Raw genomic sequence first — 7,125 nt, 5'->3', positions numbered from 1 at the left:
AGTATCATGGATCCCTTATGCAGTATTACGTAGTTACAAGTAGATCTACACAATTTGCATTATATTGTGTCACGTTCTCCGATACGATTCTCATATACATTGCATAATTTCTTCATAAATTTTACAAATTTATGTAGGCCTAAAATAAGACAGAACCAGGAAGTGTCAAAAAAAAAAAAAAGCCTGAAGCTCTTTATGTCGAGGGAGGCACGGTGGCTCAGTGGTAGAATGCCTACTTCGGGTGCGCGAGATTCCTAATTCGATCCCCGTCCAAATATATTTGTAGTAAAACAATATCGTGACCGTGGGTTTTCTCTGGGTACTTCCGTTTCCTCTCACTTATCATTTTTCCAAATATTCCATTATCATTCACTTGCCTCAGTCATTTGACTCCCTTAATGTACAGGAAGTGATCGTGGGACGTTAAACTGAAAGTCTTGATATAATATTTCTCTTTATGTCTACGGATAATCTTGCCCCCCTTCTCTGGTAAAATAATCTGAATTAATTATACTGAATAGCACTATTTATCATTAGCTTTAAACATTAAATTTTAAAGTCACGTCGATTAACGAAGAGAGAAAATAATATAAGAAGGAATTTGCAAATTACAGTAGTCTAATTTTCGTCTTCTAAGTCTTTTTGTGGGTTCTTTTGAGCTAAGAAAAAAGGCCCATAAAATGTTTCATGTGGAGTATTGTACTGTATGGAGCAGAAGCATAGACAATACTCAAAAGCAATGGAGAAAAGACTGCAGTCTTTTTCTAACGTGGGTGTGAAGAAGAATGGAGGAAGTGGTCTAGGTTGAACACAAAATCCATGAGGAAGTGTTAGGAATAGTAAACAACAACAAAAAAAGAATAATTTTGATGTAATTAAGAAAGGGAAGAGAAAGTGGTTGGGAGATTACCTGGGAATGAACTGTACCACGTGGGACATGATAGAAGGTCGATGGGAGAAAAAAGAGGGAAATGTGAAAGAGGTTACAGTTGATGGGTATTTCTGGTAAAACAAAATAAAAAAAAAAAGATAATACTACTTCAAGACGAAGAGTGTAGATGAAGGCCGTGGAAGTTTCTCAGTTTTCAACAAGTGACCTGCTAATAATAGTTGAATACCTAAGGTGAAGAAGAAGATGATGATCATTATAAAGGTATCAGAAAACAGTTCCACAGTCTGCTATACCAGCAAGTCTCAGAACATGTGTTCTATATGAAGGAGAAGTTTTAACTTTTGGCATCAAGAACGCATTCGAACGAATATTATGTGTATAGCGTATTTAATGTCCACTTAGAATTCCCAAGGTGTCCAGGTTTGGGTGGGATTAACCAGGAACTCTACACTTTGTCCCGGATGTTTTTTTCCTAGTTCACAGTGACGATTAAATTCCGGAATTCAATCTTTCGTCAATTGATTAATAAATATACGGTACGCTGGATACCAAAACGAATAAATAAATAAAATCCAAATTTACAACTGTTACAGTCGAAAGAAAATCTCAGACAAAATACCCGTTCAGCTGAGGTGGCAACAACTAATCTTCCCAGCAGCAATTGAAGTAAGAAGAACAATTGATATTCCTATCTTTTCCGTGTACGTTCATGGAGTTTCTTTTCTTTTTTGCATCGAAAATCAAGTCATTCTTTAAAAAAATGACTAGATATTTTTAACAGAACAAAAATTTTATTATTTTTTTCTCTTCCAGTAAGTATGACAATGATTTACTTTTTTGAGTGAAACATACTATAATTAAAAGTATTTTTCTATGCATGTTTGTGATAATGGTAGTGATACATTTGCGAAGTTTAGTTTTTCATTTAAAAAAAAAGTATAAATAGGCAGTTATGTCTTACAAATGGAAATCATAGACTTGAAGTGATAAATATATATATATATTAATAGCAATAACACTAATTGTATAATGTTTACAAACCTAGCTTTATAATTAATCCTTAAAATGATAAGTCCGTTTTTACAACACAAAATAATGACGTGTGTCCATTAGTACCATTTTGAATTTTAGGCCTATTTTTACTTAATAAACTTTCCACATGCATCAAAGACTACGCATTTATTATCTTGAGTTCTTCGATTATAGTAAACAAAGAAGTACACAAGAAACAAAGAGTTCGTTTGATTCATCATATTTTCCGAGATGTGTCCAATGAACTTACCTTATCATTTTAATAGTTAAGTTCTCTTTTAGTTTACAAATCTGTTTGCTAATAGGTACATCCTTCGATTCTTAAGTCACATCAAACATTTCTCCTGGGATGGGTTAATCCATGGTTGGGAACCCATGTCCAATTACGAATCATGCCACATCTTTATTTGAATGTAGGCTTATCTTCACAGCAAACAAATAGTTCCACAAATGGTCACGCGATAATTTAATAAACATGTGAAAGCAAAACAAATTAGAAACAATGTAAGAGGATTGGCCGCTCTCATATTTTGGACTCATTATTTTCTTCTAAATAAAAAAAAAAATGATCGTCAATTGGCTTCACACTGCAATAACATGTTGTAACGCTCAAACTAAGATGGATTTGTGATGCAAGCTGGGAGTTTTGAAACGGCAATTCAATGAATGATTATTCCCACGTCAAATTAAACACCAACACATGAGAACGAATGAAAATGATCAAGCAAGTTGATTTAATGAGATGGAACTTTTTTTTATATATATATTTGTATATAAACAATTAATTACAACACGTGTGATTCTTTTGAAAATCATTATGTAGAAAGCAGAAGCTTCACTACAAATGTGTGTAATATCTGCCAGGATAGGTTACGACACCCCTTCCGCAAATATCAATATTTGCTGATACCCTGGTAGATCCAATTGCGCTGCAAATTCAGAAACTCTTCAAAATTTGTAACGATCATAGAGCCAATGTACTTATCAGTAAAGACACAGATTCCGCTTCGGACGAATTGCCTTTTCTGTCATACTGCTGTTTGGTGAGACCACATTTGTATGGTATTAGTATCACCGACATGTTTTCCAATGAAAGTACTAACTTCCCGAACTTTATTTCAATCCCGATCACTCGTTCCTCGTGGTTTGCTGTTTATTAAAAGCTTTATTCTATAAGCTATTGATGTTTAAGAAGTTTGGATTACCAAAAATTAATTTATTTATTTACTTTGTTTGTCTGTATGTCCGCACTAAAAACACAAAATCTCAAGAAATACTTGATTGATCACCATTTATTTCGATTCAGGAAGTAGAGAGTCAAAAGTTAGGAATCAGATTATAGAGTTGATCCAACCAATTAATTCCAAAATATCATCAACAAAGATATTCTGCCATTATTGGCAGATCACATACTGCAACTGAGAAACTTCCACGCTCCACGATCTTCCGCTAATCTCTTCGTCTTCACTGGCAATTTTTGTTTTTGATAGCGTAGATTAATTGCAGTATCCTTCGCCTCTCCCCCCCTTTCCTTCCACCATTCCCTCTAGCACGTCCCTCATGATACAGTTCCTTCTTAGCCAATGTTTCATCCAGTTGCTCTTCCTCTTCTTAATAATATCCAAGATTGCTCTTTTCTTCCCTACAATTTCTAACATCCTCTCATTCGTTTTACGCTCGACCCAACTAACTCTCTCTATTCTTCTCTACACCCACATTTCGAAACTTTTAGTCGTTTTTAGCCATGATCATGTTTCTGCACCACAGAGTAAAATACTAAGTACGAAACATTTTACGAGTATTTTTCTCAACTCTTTATTCAATGCCCCACAAAACAGTCTTTTCTTCCTCCTAAAGGCTTCTTTCGCCATTCCTATTCTTGCTTTCATTTCACTTTCCCATTTCATATTATCACTAATAATACTAACCAGGTATCGAAAATTATTTATCCGTTCTATTTTCTTCCCTCTTACTTCAATGGACAATCAAAGATCAGTTCCCCAGTATTAGTCTGGTTGTAATTATATACCCACAGTGTTGTTGCTTGTTAGGCTCCCGAAAGTGCTGTTGAGATTAGCAGATTAGTATAATGCTTAGTATGCAGTATATTAATTTGTCTGTGGATTACGCCGCTCAAATGAAACAAAAGGACTTTCTCATTATAAATCTAAAGACTTAAATCTATATACAGGGTGTTTCAAAACAACACCGACAACGTTTGGGAGGTGATTCCTGACATCAAGATAAGGCAAAAAAAAAAAAAAATAATAATAATAATAATAATAGACCAACCTGAGTGCACAAATGCTTCCTTCCCGATTTATAGGCTGCCGAAAAATAGAAACATTAATTTTAAAGGTTCATAGCTCCAAAATTATGGAACCTACCGTTGTCGGGTCAAGACTTCTCTTAGGAACTAGTATGTGCCCTATCCAAATACCCAAGTTTCAGAATCCTCAGATACTCACGCAACAACTTTTATAGAGGAAGTTTGGCTACGGGCATATAATTTGAAGTACTCACCAACTACCTCTATAAAAACTGTAACGCATGATTCTGAAACTTAGATATTTGAATAGGGCACATATTAGTTCCTAAGTGAAGTCTTGACCCGACTACGGTAGATCCCATAGTTTTTGGAGCTATGGGCCCTTGAAGTTCATTTTTTCATATTTTCGGCAGCCTATAACTCCGAAAGGAAGCATTTGTACACCCAGGTTGGTCTACACCTTTTGTCTTATCTTGGTGTTAGGAATCACCTCCCAAACGTTGTCGGTGTTGTTTTCAAACACCCTGTATATAAAAAAGAAAATTACTATGTTTGTGACTCTAAATCTCCTGAACCGCCCGACCGATCTTGAACAAATTTGTAACATGGATGAGGTTTGAGGCTGGACTAATTTTAGGCTATTCAATTTGATGTTAGAATTGAGGGTTGGGGGAGAGAGAGGGGGTGTAAAAATAAATAAAACTTAATAATTCCTGAACCACTCGACCGATCTTGATCAAATTTTCAACATAGATGAGGTTCAGGCCTGAAATCGTTTTTATGATTTAAATTTGACGGTGCAGCGTAGGGGAGGAGAAGGAGGAGGAGATATATAAAAATCAATTTATATAAGGCTGAAAGTGATTTTTGTAATTTAATAACTCTTGAACTATCCGACCGATCTCAATTAAATTTTCAAGATAAATGAGGTTCGGATCTGGAAATATTTTGTAATTTCACTTTAACGGTAGATCCTATGGGGGGGAGAGGAGGGAGACATAAATAAAAACTAATAAAACTTAATAATTTTTGTACCACCCAACCAATCTCGATCAAATTTTCAACATATATGAGGGTCGGGCCTTGGGTGTTTTTTATCGTTTCACTTTGATGAGCGAACCTAGGAGAGAAGGAGGAGGGAGACATATGTAAAAAAAAAAAAAAAATAAAATAAAATAAAAATGATTGCCTTTGTGACTTGATCACTCTTGAACCACCCGACCGATCTCAATCAAATTTTCAACATACATGAGTTTAAAGGCAAGGATTACTTCAGGTTATTCACTTTGACGATGCAACGTAGGGGGACGGGGAAGAGGAGAAAAATTTAAAAATGATCAAAAATAACCGATATTAGTGTTGAATCGGGGTCGATAAGGGAAACAGTGACACTTTTGATGCTGTTTCTATCCAAGTGCAGCTCTGATAGTTGGGGAAGGGGAGGGTACAACGTAGGGGTGGGGGATAAACATTTAAAAATGATCGAAAATGACGAATATTAGTGTCGAATCCATGGTTTTAGGAGTAGCTGAGATTAACAATGACACTTTTGATGGAGTATGCCGCAACATGGAGGAGGGGGAGCTAAATATAAGAATGATCGAAAATGAACAATATTAGTGTTTGATTCATAGTTTCGGACTCATTCAGATGAGCAGTGACATTTCCGATCCGGTTTAAATCCAAAATTAGCCCCGCCACTTGGGGGAGGAAGAGAAAGAGATATATGAAAATGATCGAAAATGGCTACTATCAGTGTCGAATTTATAGCTTTCTCAGTCGCTTAGATGAACAGTGATACTTTTGATACCGTTTAAATTCCGCAATTTTGGGTAAGGGAAGGAAGAGAGATTTAAAAATGATCGAAAATGACCGATATTAGTGCTGAATCGACATTTTTGGGGGTCGCTGAGATGAACGGCGACACTTCCGATACCATGGGCCAAACATGGGGATATATATATGGTCGAAAATAACCGATATTAGTATTGAATCTATAGTTGTTCGGATCGTCGAGCTGAATACTGACACTTCTGATGCTGTTCAAATCCAAATTCAGCCCCGCATCTTGGGAGAGGGGGAGATAATAAAATGATCAATATTAATGTCGAATTCATGGTTTTCGGGGTCGCTGAGATGATCAATGATCTATCCGATGCCGTTTAAATCGATGCCATTAAAAACGAAAACAGCGTATTTCACGGGTACTAAACTCATGAGATACGCAGTTGTGCATTTAAATTTTCATTTCAGCCCAGCGAAGCGGGTAATATATGCTAGTATTTTATATTTTCAAATATTCATTTATCGCACTAAAGTTTTCGAGTGGTGAATAGATTATGAAAGGAATTTTAAAAAAGCATTTAGACACTGCTTACACTGTATCACTGCTGTGTACACTGTGACAAACGAACTCTTTCATGTGGTAAACACTATGATACTTCTAATTACTTAATACGCGATTTTAGATGTTATTTTATATGTCACATTTTTACCATTCTTTCTAAAATTTCTCTGATGCATCTTGTCTCATGTCTCTCTAGTAGGTACATTCTGCGCAAACAAAGTATCTAAAGCTAATGATGAATTTGACAGCAACTTTAAGGGGAAAATAGGTATCGACTACATATTGAGTATGTTTGCATTGTGTTCATAAGAAGCAACACAAAAATAAAGCAGACTTATTTCTTGTGCTATGTTGATGTGAATCAGTGAATGAGATATTCACTTGCAGTTGTTCCTCTGGAGTTTCGAAGGATTTTCAATTCTTCAAAGTACCTGTCAAGACTTACTAATTTGCTTACTCACACTTTATTTACTGCGGTTAATAAAGATATGTACGAAATAACTGTTATATTATTTACAGGCGTGCACCGAAATATGAGTTTATTCGCGACTGTGTTTGTGTATCGATCTTTTGGCTTCCTTGAAA

The sequence above is a fragment of the Thermobia domestica genome, chromosome 1, assembly GCF_964235325.1.
Source record: "Thermobia domestica chromosome 1, izTheDome1.hap1.1, whole genome shotgun sequence".
Classification (NCBI taxonomy): domain Eukaryota; kingdom Metazoa; phylum Arthropoda; class Insecta; order Zygentoma; family Lepismatidae; genus Thermobia; species Thermobia domestica.
The sequence above is the reverse complement of the archived record's forward strand: the minus strand, read 5'-3'. Positions refer to the sequence as shown.